This window comes from Lithobates pipiens, unplaced genomic scaffold (assembly GCF_037356315.1).
Source record: "Lithobates pipiens isolate NorthernLeopardFrog02 unplaced genomic scaffold, aLitPip1_a1.2 Scaffold_13, whole genome shotgun sequence".
In the NCBI taxonomy this organism is placed as follows: domain Eukaryota; kingdom Metazoa; phylum Chordata; class Amphibia; order Anura; family Ranidae; genus Lithobates; species Lithobates pipiens.
Genome location: NW_027507718.1, coordinates 511109351 through 511123779, shown reverse-complemented (window position 1 = coordinate 511123779; position 14429 = coordinate 511109351).

Genomic DNA, 14429 nt, shown 5'->3' with positions numbered 1-14429 from the left:
AGTCCCCTACACAGTCTCATAGAGAAACATGCACAACTGAGGGTTTGGGCAATTCTCCAGCATTCTATGGTGCAAGCATTACCTGTCACAAGAGACTCGTGCAGATAACCGGGCAATAAGAAAGGAGATAGAAGGGAAGGGGGATTTGTGCTGGGAAAGGGGAATTTGGGGAGGGGGGTATGATTTTCTCTAAAAGGGGACATTTTGGAGGGGGGGGGGTTTGTGCTGGGAGGGGGGTGGTGGTAAGATTTGTTCTAAAAGGGGAAATTTGAAGGTGATGTGCTAGGAATGGTGATTTTAGGGAGGTGGGGGAAAGATTTGTGTTAGGATTTAGGAATTGTGCTGGAAGAGGAGAAAGGGATGCTGGGGGGGATGAGATTTGTGATGGGATGGGGGAGGGGAAAGGCTTTGTGCTGCGAGGGATTGGGAGGATTTGTGCTATAAAAGCGCAGGGGGGGGGGGGGGGGCTTGTGATATCTGTGATTGGGGGAGGGGATTTTGCTAGGACATGGAATTTGTGGGGCAACGAAGGGTAAGATTTGTTCTAGGAGCCAAAATTTTGGGGGTGTACTAGGAGGGGGGATTTGTGCTGGGGGTGGGGGGGGATTTTTGCTAGGAGGGGGGATTTGGGCAGGGGAGGGATTTGTGTTCGTTTTGTATTAGTAGGGATGATTTGGGGGGTATCTGTGCTAGGAAGGGGGATTTGGGGGAAGAGAGGATTTAAACTGAGAGGGGGATGGGAGGATGGACAAAAAAATTAATCGGGGAGGGGGGATCTTTACTGGGAGAATTTTGGGGAGAGTTTTGGCTTGCAAAGGGATTTTTTTGGGGGGGGGACTTGGACACATAATGCTCATACATCTTGGGGAGGGTTTCTCTACTCAATTAAAAAAAAGAAAAGTTTGGTTTTATGTGCACTTCAGACTTTTATAATCTTTCAGGAGCACAATACGATGACACTTGAACAAAAAAGAGCTACATGGGTCAAGTTGCCAGAAAGAAGTCTTTACTGTACAAGTTCCACGAAAAAGCCTGGTTACATTATGCCCAACAACACCTTGACCTGCCTCCTTGGCTTTTTTGTGGCATTGGCACAGTAAAGGCTTCCTTCTAGCAGCTCAACCCTGCAGCTCTTTTTTGTTCAATTATTGTTGAATTGTGCTCCTTAAAAACAGCCACGCCATCTTTTTTCAGAGCAGCCTGTATTTCTCCTGCGGTTACCTGTGGGTTTTTTTCTTTGTTTCCTGAGCAATTCTTCCACCGCTTGTGGCTGCAATCTTTCTTGGTCTACCTGTCCTTGGCTTGGTATCAAAGGAGCCCCACATTTTCCACTTCTTAATAAGTGATTAAACATCACTGACTGGCATATTCAAGGCTTTTGATATCTTTTTATATCCTTTTCCATCTTTGTAAAGTCACATTACCTTGTTACGCAGGTCTTTTGACTGTTCTTTTCTACCTCCTCATGGCTCAGTGTCTAGCCTGCTTAGTGCATCCATGTGAGAGCTAACAAACTCATTGACTATTTATACATAGAGACTAGTTGCGATTTAAAAAGCCACAAACTTGGGAAATTAACCCTTAATTGCCATTTTAACCTGTGTGTGCCACCTTCGGTGTCTGTACCAAGGCCAAACATTCCAGGGTATGTAAACTTTTTATCAGGGCCATTTGGGTGATTTCTGTTATCATTATGATTTTAAAAGGATCCAAAAAACTATTTGATAATAAATGGCTTCATGTGATCACTATCCTTAAATAAAAGACAGTTTTTTGGGCGTGATCAGTCATATTTTCAATATTAATGCCAACATTTCACAATTTCTGCCAGGGTATGCAAACTTTTGAGGACAACTGTATATTAGGACGATTACAGGCACATTTTAAGCTCAATGTTTAGAGGCAGGAAAAAAAAACCCTTCTAGTTCGTGTTTCTGATTGGAGCTTTCTGGCAAAAAAAACAAAACGCAAAACTCTCCTAAACTCGTCAAAATGTTGTCCAAATTTTTTTTTATGGCAAAGGAACTGCCATTTTTTTAAGCCCAGTATGCATGGAGCCTAACATTATTTTGGAGGACTTCGTAGTATAAAAATATAAAGCCTTCCTTTCAGGATAAAACCTCGCCGTCCTGGAAAGGGTTGAAGTCTATGAAAAGCGTGCATGTTGTGTTTCTGGTCTGGATGGCCGAGGAACCGTCCCCGGGGAAGAGAGGGTTAATGGTCGCAGTGGTCCCCCGGAGGTGTCGGGCCCTCTTCTCACATCCTCAGCGCCAGACAGTAGTTGTGTCTGGCCGCCACCGATTGTGGACGCTCCAGTGATTCCCGGGGCTGCCAGCCGTGGGGGCCTGACATCAACATCTCACCCTGCAAGCCGCAGACTCGGCTTCTGTTGATTGCCAATCCTTGTATAATTTCTTCACACATCACACCGAGAGCCAGGGACCGGAGAGAGGGACGTAGGAGGAGGAGTGCTTCCTCACAGTGCCGACACCATGGAGGGGGGGGGGAGTACATAGGGGAGCCGAGGGCAGAGGCCTGACTTCTGTGCCCTGACTATCATGGGGCCCAATGTGTGCTGGAGGAGTTTTCTGCAGACGGAAGGAAAGGGAAAAAAAAGCAACTTAATATAATAAATAAGGATGTACGGTATACAAAGTCTATCTATCCATCTATTTATTTGTCTGTACCAGGGGTCTCAAACTGGCGGCCCTCCAGCTGTTGTGTCACTACAAGTCCCATCAGGCCTCTGTCTGTGGGAGTCACGCTTGTAACTGTCAGCCTTGCAATGCCTCATGGGACTTGTAGTTTCGCAAAAGCTGGAGGGCCGCCAGTTTGAGACCCCTGGTCTACACCGATCAGTCATAGCATTATGACCACCCACCGAAAAATTCAAAGTCAGCAGCTACAAATACTGTAGCTGCTGATTTTTAATATTAGAACACTTTACCTTTCCAGGGATCCTGCGATGTCGGCACCCCAATTTTTCAATAAGGTCACAGGTGCAGCCGTCGCCATTCCTTGTGATGGAAACTGGCTGTGAAGCCTTGTGGCTCCCTACTGCACATGCGCGATGCACACGGCACTTGTAAATGGCCCGGCGGCAAGGTAAGGAGGAAGGGGGCTGAACTTCTGGGGGACCTTACTGTGGTGAGGTCCAGTGGCGTAACTAGAACCTTCAGGGCCCCGATGCAAGAAACCATGAAGGGCCCCCCCTGAACCCCAGCCAGGGCCCTTCCCTCCGAGTCCGGCGGTGGAACTCCAGGGCGTGGTCACAGGTATGACCTTTGTGAGCCCTGTAGTTCCACCACTGGCATCAGTAGTTTTTTTTTATTTTTTAGTGCCCCATTGAGGGACTGTCCCTAGGCAGAATGGAGTCCCCGTCCACAGAAGAAATTAGGTCCTTTTCTCCAGGGCAGCTCTCAACTCTGGCTGGGGAGAACAGACATCGGACTGAGCGGCAATGCATGGAGCAGGAGAGGGGTACTCTGAGGAGCCAGCCGAGGACACAGGTCCTGCGGGGAATGCACAACTAAAGAGCAGCCAGTGCGATAGTCGAGCATGGAGCTCTGCTAGTCACTCTCCACCTCCAGCCACCCATGTGCATGGTGCACTGGTACCCCTAGCTGCCTATGCTGCTGCCGGCCATATGTAGAGGGGGCTGCATGGGCCCCCAGCAGCACAGGGCCCAGTAGCGGTCGCGACTGCTGCACCCCCTATAGTTACGCCCCTGGTGAGGTCACCCCGAAGTGGGGATGGGTACCTTTCAAAAACAGGCACCCACCCCCTCAAGGTGCTAAATGTGGTAGCGGGGGGGGGGGGGGGGGACAAACAAGCAGAGCTTCCCCTTTTGGGTGGAGCTCTGCTTTAAGTAGGTCCCCCTTTTAGTGATGAAACAGCCCTGACCCCTTGAGGCATGGACTCCATTAGACCTCTAAAGTTATGCTGATATATGACCTCATATTATATGGTTTTGGTAAATCTGAAGGAAAAACTCAGCAGAAAAACTAATAGTGTGTATGGGGCTTTAGACAGCTCGGTCTCTTTGCTGGGAGCATACACCGAGCGTGCTCTCTGCAGAGACACATTGGCCCCCCTGTGCTGCGCATGTGCGGTGTGTGGGTGTTAAAGTGGTAGTAAAGGCATGCGCTTCACTTGTACCTATCGGTAACCTTACAATCAGGCTTTCCTGTAGGTACAATGAAAATCTCCTAAACATACACCGTTTAGGAGATATTTACAACATCAGCAATATCCAATGATATCACCCGCTTATGCGCAATGATACTCTGCATTCCAGGGCATACAGTATGCTGTAGAATCCTGAGAGCTGCGCCGCGTCATCCTACGAACACAGATAGGAGGTCCGGGTGAGGATGGAAGGATCAGGGGAGGAGTGACAGCTCTGTGCTGGAGGGCTCCATGTGCGGGTAAGCCTGTCATAATGTTTGCTGTGCTGTGCATACCAGTACATTATGGCATAATTCCGCAGGGGGCCCAATTTTTCCTTTTTTTGGGGGTCGGTTTACTACTGCTGTTATGCCCACCCTTTTACTACCATAGATACGTGTTACAGGGGTGGCAACTGAATAAATACAATTAAAGCAGAAGGCTAATTGGATTCGATTTTGCTTTCCAATTTTCATTACAAGCCTTAGTTTAGATCCAGTGATATCATCACCAGGTCTCTGTGCTTCTCTATTGCAATGCAGGCAGATCATGGCTGGTGGGAGGGGCTGGCAGGGTGCTGTGCATAGCTTCCCGAAAACATCACCGCACCCCGGCCTCTACTGAGGACTCCTCAGCCCTGATGCAGGCAGTAAGCAAATAATAACATGCCTTGCTGGGTGGGTATCAGTCTGGAGGAGTGGGTGTTCTAAGGCCCCATTCACACCTGAGCGTTTTGTAGCTTGAAGCCTGAAGCTACAAAATGCTGGAGGGGAAAAAAATCTATTATTCTCAATGGAGATGGTTCACATCTCCACTCCATGTCACCTGAAGCCGAACACTTGAAGCTCAAAAAAGTTCTGGACCCTTTTTTGTCCCTCAAATTGGGCAGATTTGGGCATTTTCCTTCTTCATGTGATGCTGAGTCTCCATGATTGAAAGATCTGAAATCAATGAAAGGGTAAGGCCAGGAAGAAAGGGCCAGATCAGGGGGTCTCCAAACTTTCCAGTTTACTGTCCTTCAGACTTTGGGGAGGGGGTGGGGGTGGACTGTGGCCATTGGGAGTAGAAAATGTCCTGACAATTACATATCTTAGGTGTTAGTGGGAGGAATAGTGCCCCATCTTTGGTGTCAATGGAAGGAATTGTGCCCCATCATTGGTGTCAATGGGAGGAATTGAGTCTCATAATTGGTGTCAATGGAAGGAATTGTGCCCCATCATTGGTGTCAATGGGACTAATTGAGTCTCATAATTGGTGTCAATGGAAGGAATTGTGCCTCATCATTGGTGTCAATGGGACTAATTGAGTCTCATAATTGGTGTCATTGGAAGGAATAGTGCCCCATCTTTGGTGTCAATGGAAGGAATTGTGCCCCATCATTGGTGTCAATGGGAGGAATTGAGTCTCATAATTGGTGTCAATGGAAGGAATTGTGCCTCATCATTGGTGTCAATGGGACTAATTGAGTCTCATAATTGGTGTCAATGGAAGGAATTGTGCCCCATCATTGGTGTCAATAGGAGGAATTGAGTCTCATAATTGATGTCAATGGAAGGAATTGTGCCCCATCATTGGTGTCAATGGGAGGAATTGTGCCCCATCTTTGGTGTCAATGGAAGGAATTGTGCCCCATCATTGGTGTCAATAGGAGGAATTGTGTCTCATAACTGGTGTCAATGGGAGGAATTGTGCCCCATCTTTGGTGTCAGTAGAAGGAATTGTGGCCCACTATTGGTGTCAATGGAAATAATTATGCCCCATCGTTGTTGTCAAAGGAAAGAATTGTGCCCCATCATTGGTGTCAATGGAAGGAATTGTGGCCTTCTGATGGTGTCAGTTGGAGGAATAGTGCCCCATTGTTGGAGTCAGTGGATGGAATATTGCCCCAAGGGCTTTATAAAGGCCAATCAAGGGCTGTATGTGGCCCTAGGGCCACAGTTTGGAGACCCCTTCCCTGGATGTCCTCCATGGATGGTTGAACCAGTGTCTTCATTCTACCTTACCAACATTGTGACCATGCAATGAGGTGGGCTCTATTTGCTTTGCCGCAGCCTCTAATGCACGTTGTGCATGAAATCGGAGTACGGGAGGAATCGGTACAACTGAAAGTCAGATTTCAACATTTTCTTTCCTAAAAAAGGGGTTCTGTGCACCTCTTACCCCCCCCCCCCCCCGCCCTTCCCCCGCCCCGGCCCGCAGTTCTCTTAGGACAGGCAGGAAAGGATTGGCCTCATCTATCCCAGTATCAAAGCGTATTATCTCCCAGCAGCCAATCAAAGCCAGCCTTTGCCTCACTCCAGGGAATGAGATCTGTAGATGAAGAGTCTGTGAGATGGATTTCGTAGAAGTAGGCCGGCCCATTATGATATGGGGGGGAGGGGGGTGCATACGGCGATATAGACATGACATATTAGTTTAATGTTGGGATTATTCTTCATGCTAATTTGCAGTGACAGGTGCACTTTAAATGTCACTTGATCCATGGATGTTACATAAGGAGCGCACCTCGGAAAGGACGGCGCGGGGATGCGGCTCAGCCAGACGATCCGTCAGAGTATATTACCGGAGAGAGAGAGAGCACTGAGCTATGAAGACACGGAGCAGACGATGAATGGGGGGGATCCTTCTCTGTCCATGGACATACACTCAGCATTTTATATATATATATATATATATAGAGCCCTTATTATATTATATCATGGAAGGAAACAAAGCACTAATAGCAGTATTTAACCACTTCAGCCATTTGGCTGCCAAAGACCAGAGCACTTTTTGCAATTCGGCACTTCGTCGCTTTTTGCGTGGTTGTGCGATGTGGCTCCCAAAGAAAATTGACGTCCTTTTTTCCCCCACAAATAGAGCGTTCTTTTGGTGGCATTTGATCACCTCTTCGGTTTAAATTTTTTGCGCTATAAACAAAAAAATAAATAAATAAGTATCTCCAAAAAAATGTAAAAAAAACATTTTTTTTCCTCAGTTTAGGCCGATACGTATTCTTTTACATATTTTTGGTAAATAAATAAAATAAAAAATTGCAATAAGCGTATACTGATTGGTTTGCACAAAAGTTATAGCGTCTACAAAATAGGGGATAGATTTATGGCATTTTTTTTTTTATTTACTAGTAATGGTGGTGATCAGCGATTTTTATCATGACTGTGACATTATGGCGGACAGATCGGACAATTTTGGCGTGATTTTGGGACCATTGACATTATGTATACAGCGATCAGTGCGATTAAAAATGCATTGATTATGGTGTAAATGTGACTGGCAGTGAAGGGGTTAACCATTAGGTGGCGCTGTAGTGGTTAAGTGTGTCCTAGGGAGTGATTCTAACTGTGGGGGGGAGGGGCTGTGTGTGACAGGACACTGATCATAGTACCCGATTAGGGATGAGCCGAACACCCCCCCAGTTCGGTTCGCACCAGAACCTTCGAACTGACCTAAAATTCGTACGAACTTTAGAACCCCATTAAAGTCTATGGGACTCGAACATTCGAAATCAAAAGTGCTAATTTTGAAGGCTAATATGCAAGATATGCAACAGACAACACCAGCAATAAGGGGTATCTTCAGGTGTATACTGTGCTGGACCCACTTTAACTCCTGCAGATGCCTGCATTAGAGAACACCAGCACTAAAGGGTAGATACAGGTGTATACTGTGCTGGAGGCACACAACACCCACTTTAACTCCTGCAGATGCCTGTATTAGAGAACACCAGCAATAAAGGGTAGATACAGGTGTATACTGTGCTGTGCTGGAGGCACACAACACCCAGTAACTCCTGCAGATGCCTGTATGAGAGAACACCAGCAATAAAGGGTAGATACAGGTGTATACTGTGCTGGAGGCATACAACACCCACTAACTCCTGCAGATGCCTGCATTAGAGAACACCAGCAATAAAGGGTAGATACAGGTGTATACTGTGCTGGAGGCATACAACACCCACTAACTCCTGCAGATGCCTGCATTAGAGAACACCAGCAATAAAGGGTAGATACAGGTGTATACTGTGCTGGAGGCACACAACACCCACTAACTCCTGCAGATGCCTGCATTAGAGAACACCAGCAATAAAGGGTAGATACAGGTGTATACTGTGCTGGAGGCATACAACACCCACTAACTCCTGCAGATGCCTGTATTAGAGAACACCAGCATAAAAGGGTAGATACAGGTGTATACTGTGCTGGAAGCACACAACACCCACTAACTCCTGCAGATGCCTGAGAAAAGAGCACACTGTCCCTGCCTATCTAGCTCTTTCCCTGCACGCCAGGAACACACTACACAAGGCCGCCTTGCTGACGGCCTTATATAGTGTGGGGTGTGTACTAAACCCCCTGAGCTATAATTGGCCACAGGCATCCTGCTTGTGGCCAATTATGGCTCTCCTCACTGCCGGCGCTGTGATTGGCCAAGCATGCGGGGGTCACAGTGCATGCTTGGCCAATCATGAGCCAGCAATGCACTGCTATGGCGCAGTGAATTGTGGGCCGTGAGCGCCACATGAATTTGGTGCGAACGGTCCACAAAGTTCTAAATTCGCCGAGCAGACGAACGGCCGATGTTCGAGTTGAACACCAAGCTCATCCCTACTCCTGATTACAGGGAGCTGTGATCAGTGTCACTGGGCAGAACAGGGAGATGCTTGTTATATGTTAGCATCTCCCCATTCTTCCTCTGCGTGAGATGATCGCGGGTATCCCTGCAGACATCGATGTCCGCGGGACATGCAATCACACTCACCGAGGTCGTGGTGAGTGCGTGTGCCCGCAAACCACTTCTTAAAGGGCAAAGTACAGGTACGTTAATCTGCCTGTACGTGCCCTTATGCCGACGTATATCGGCGTGTGCCGGTCAGCAATCGGTTAAAGTTGAGCTTTACTTTCTCAATCGACATTAAATATTTTTAATCTTTGGGCTGCTAACATTAGTCAATAGATAGGAAAGTACACTCACCGGCCACTTTATTAGGCACAACTTGCTGGTACCGGGTTGGACCTTCATTCTTCGTGGCAAAGATACAACAAGGTGTTGGAAACGTTCCTCTGAGATTTTGGTCCATAGTGACATGATAACATCACGCAGTTGCCGCAGCTGCACATCCATGATGTGACTCTCCCGTTCCACCACATCCCAAAGGTGCTCTATTGGATTGAAATCTGGTCAGTGCAGGCTGATGCTCAAAATTTTTTTGGGGGGGGCGCAAAAAATGTTAGAAAAAAAAAATCATCAATTGCAGCCACTTTGCCATCAAATGCTGCCACTGTGCCCATTAAACTCTGCCACTGTGCCCTCAAATGCTGCCACTGTGCCAAACGCTGCCCCACTGTGAACATCAAACACTGCCACTGTGCCCTCAAACACTGCCACTGCCCATCAAATGCTGCCACTGTGCCCTCAAATGCTGCCACTGTGCCCTCAAACACTGCCATTGTGCCCATCAAACGCTGCCACTGCACATCAAACGCTGCCACGGTGCCCTCAAATGCTGCCACTGTGCCCATAAAATACTGCCACTGTGCCATAAAACACTGCCAATGTGCCCTCAAACGCTGCCACTGTGCACATCAAACACTGCCACTGTGCCCATCAAACACTGCCACTGTACCCATCAAACGCTGCCACTGTGTCATCAAACACTGCCACTAAGCCCATCAAACGCTGCCACTGTGCACATCAAATGCGGCCACTGTGTCATCAAACACTGCCACTGTGCACATCAAACTCCTGCCACTGCCCTCAAACGCTGCCACTGTGCCCATCATATGCTGCCAGTGTGCCCATCAAATGCTGCCAGTGTCCCTCCTGCTCACCCCGCTCACACCCCCCCACCCCTGCGGATGGATCGCGGGACACCCGGTGCAGGAGGACCAGAGCTTACCTGGTGTCCTCTTCTCCAGCGTCTCCTCTCCAGTCAGCTTCCTCCACTCTGTCCCACTTCCGCCAAAGCGCTGATAGGGACGCCTTCTGTAGTACTGCATCCCCCACCCCCATTTTACTTACCTGAAAGCTGTCATTTTGCTGCCCTAGCTGGTGTCTCGTGTCCTGATTGGATAGATTGATAGCAGCCCAGCCATTGGCTCCCACTGCTGTCATTTAAATCCAATGACGCGGTGCCTGGGGGCGGGGCCGAGTCATGCATTCTGTGCAAATGGACACAGATGCAGGAGGACTCGGGAGCGCACTCGCACGGGTGTCCACCTTAGGATAGCACTTCTCCATCATGGACACTCGATGCAGGGAGGAGCCATCAGTTCCACTGAGGGACCCCAGAAGAGGAGGACCACTCTTTGCAAAACGAACTTCACAGTGGCGGTAAGTATGACATGTTTGTTATTTAAAAACAAAAACAAAGGTTTACAGCCCCTTTAAGCCGGAAGGGTAAAAATGATTCTAAAAAAAAGAAATTACCATATTTCTTATTTAAATTTCCTTTCTTCCCCATTCTGATGCTCAGTTTGAACAGCAAGTCATCTTCACCACGTCTAGATGCCTAAATGCATTGAGTTGCTGCCATGTGATTGGCTGATTAGCAATTTGTAGTACCAAGCAATTGAACAGGTGTACCCAATAAAGTGGCCGGTGAGTGTATATCACATCATATCATGACAATGTATATTTGGTAATTACCAAAGAAACACTAATGCCCTTTACACGCGGTCGGACTTTCCGACCACAAAATGCGTCATATTTTTTCCGACGGATTTTGTCCGAAACTTGTGTTGCATACACACGGTCGCACAAAGTTGTCGGAAAACCTGATCGTTCTGAACCAAGTGACATCAAACACATACGTTGGGACTATAAACGGGCCAGTAGCCAATAGCTTTCGTCTTTATTCTGAGCATGCGCGGCACTTTGTCCAGCGGAATTGTCTACACACGATTGGAATTTATGCGATTGGGTTTTGTTGTTGGAAAAATTTTAGATCCTGCTCTCAAACTTTGTGCGTCGGAAAACCCGACAGAAAAAGTCCGATAGAGCCCACACACGATCGGATTTTCCGACAACATAATCCTATCTGACTTTTTCCATCGGAATTTCCGACCATGTGTACAGGGCATTAGATGGCCCAAAGTTGGCTAAAGACATCTGTTGGGAGCTGGAGCAGGTTGGATCCAGGGACCCGCTGTATGCCAACCAAGGAAAAAGTATAACCCAGTAGGGTATAGTGAGCGGGCAAAGCACAGAACATGCTTCTTAGAACACAAGTACATGTAGTGCACCCCCAAAAGAGCTGCTGGTGAACTTAGCCTTATTCCCCCGGTTAGGGCATATATAGTGGCATGCACTCCAAGCACCGATAGAGCGCCATCTTGCAAACTAGGAAGAGTTTTCGCCCCGCATTAGCTGATTGTTGAGCACTAGGGCATTCCTGGCAGCAAGGAATATTGCATGCGACATAATAGCTGAAGGAGCTCTTGCTGTTTGGCTCTGATGGCGAAGGAGATTCCTTCGAAAAAACATCAGCCAGCTGGGTATCTCGTTGAGGTCCCCCTACATTCTGGAGACTGCTGACTCTAGAACTATTGAGCTACGGACGATTGGCTCGATAAGTGTTCTTTTATTGATATGCTTGTGAGTAGTACTTATGAATTTTAACCCCTTAGCAGACAGTACGCATATATGTGGCCTCTCGGCAGGTGGGCCTTATTGCCGAGGGACCACATACAGTATATGCGGACCTGTGTAAACAAACTTACTGTGCTGAGAGCGCGCTCCCTGCACATTCCCAGCAAAGTAGCTGGTGGGAATCGGTAAGCATACTTGCGATTGGGAGCTTTCCGATCATGTGACCGCTGTGACAGCCAATCACAATGGTCACATGACCTGAATGACTGCCTCCACCTCCCAGCTTTTACTTTTAAAGGGCACTAAAGCAGGCGGAAAAAGGGGTTAAGAAATGATGCGGGATAATGTACTAAGCTGGTGCGCTCTCTTTTGTTCATTTTTATACAGCCAGGCACATAGCATTGTCTTCATTCATTCATTGGCTCAGAGGAACAGTCTAGGGGTGTCTTTTTTTTAGGGTTTTATTAGAACATAGAACTTGGATGGGGGTGAAAGAGCATGGGACACCCCAGAACAAAACACTTTGAGGACTCTTCTCCTTTTTGCTGAGCTACTCAAAGATGTCCCACAGAGTCTCCAATGCTGACCGGTGACTAGGACCTTTCCCAAAGGACCAAAACATAGCATTTTCTTCATTCTTTCATTGGCTCAAAGGAACAGACTAGGAGTGTCTTTTTTAGGGTTTTATTGGAACATAGAACTTGGGTGGAGGTGAGGGAGCAAGGGATACCCAAGAACTAAACACTTTGAGGACTCTTCTTCTTTTTGCTGAGCTACTCAAAGATGTCCCACAGAGTCTCCAATGCTGACCGGTGAGTAGGACCTTTCCCAAAAGGCCAAAAACTGCACACAGTCACTAACTTCCATCTCTGTCAGTCATTTACTTACAGGATCATCGGTTGCCTTCTCCCAATATCCACCAGGCACTCTTCAATGAGGGAGTTGCAAACCTGCACGGACATACAACAGCTGGATATGTCCAGTGAGCTTCTCCAGGCACAAATGAACTCCAGGACTAAACTTTTGCAAATAGGCTTCAGCTGGGACCTCACTGACCTCTAGATGGCACCTTCAGAAATCCTGCCCCCGGGGCAGAGGCCCTGCATGGGGGCCTCCTCCAGTGGGACTGGACCCAGGAACTATGCTGCCCTGGCTCGGGCCCCAGGCTATTTAAGAGCTCTTCCACCGCCTACTGGGTACACCTCCCCAGGGATTGGCTGGAGTCCCATAAATATTCAGGCTGCTTACACTGTTCTTCCTCCCACTATAATTCTCTAGAATACAGGGGTAAGTAATCAGAGTAGCAGCCTGTGAGATGCTGAGCATGCCTAAACAATTAACTCTTGTTTCACTGACTACAGAAGAGCCAGGTAATTTACCCAGCAGCCTACACTACTCTGGAAGTGAGACACATGTGTGTCTCACTTTCATCACAAATCCTGAAAATAGCTTGGTTATTCCAAATTTAGGAGAGTGGCCACAACTTTTGAAATGACACTTTCTCTTGGGTTACCCAGTCTTTCTCAATAGAAGTCATTGTTTCCATACACTGCACTGATGATGGCCACGAAGCCTGAGGCAGGGGAAGCAGTTTGGAATGAGTGGCTCTATACTATTAGGCTATATTTCGATAAACCAGCACTTGTGGATGCACAGTTGGCCTGGGGCATAAATAAGTTATGTGCATGGCTCTGCCAACTATCGTGTAATGAGGAACAATCTTCTTATTGTTTGGATTTGTGATGGGATATGATATGCAGATACACAGACACAGACTTATAACCCATAATGTAGAGAAGGATCTGGGGGTTTTGGTAGATTATAAGCACAATAATAGCATGCAATGCCAAGCTGCGGTTTCCAAAGCGAGCAAAGTCCTTTCTTGTATTAGAAGAGGTATGGACTCCAGAGAGAGAGAGATATAATTTTGCCCCTGTACACATCATTAGTAAGACCTCATCTGGAATATGCCATTCAGTTTTGGGCACCAGTTCTCAAAAAGGATATCGGGGAACTGGAGAAAGTGCAGAGAAGGGCAACCAAACTGATAAGAGACATGGAGAAGCTCAGCTATGAGGAAAGATTAGAGGAACTGAATTTATTCTCTCTTGAGAAGAGGAGATTATGATCACCATGTATAAATATATAAGGGGAACATATAGTGAACTTGGTGTTGAGTTATTCACTTTACAGTCAACACAGAGGACAAGGGGGCACTCTTTACATCTAGAGGAAAAGAGATTTCTTCTCCAAAACCGAAAGGTTTCTTCACATTAATGCCATTAACTCATGATCAGAATTATGGTCAGAAAAAGGTCTGATGGTCTTCCCGATGGAATTCCGCTCAAGCTGTCTTGCCTACACGCGGTCACGCCAAATTCCGACCATCAAGAACGCGGTGACGTACAACATGTACAACGGGACTAGAAAAGGAAGTTCAATAGCCAGTAACCACTAGCTTCCGTCTCGTAGTTGAATCTGAGCATGCGTGAGTTTTTGCGTGTTGGAATTGCATGCACACGATAGAAAGTTTTTCCATCGGGAAAATTGAGAACATGCTACCAAATTTTTGCTGGCGGGAATTTGGCCAGCTAAATTCCGATGGAGCATACACACGGCCGCATTTTCCAAAGAAAAGCTCTCATTGGTCTTTGGCTGGCCAAAATTCCGATCGC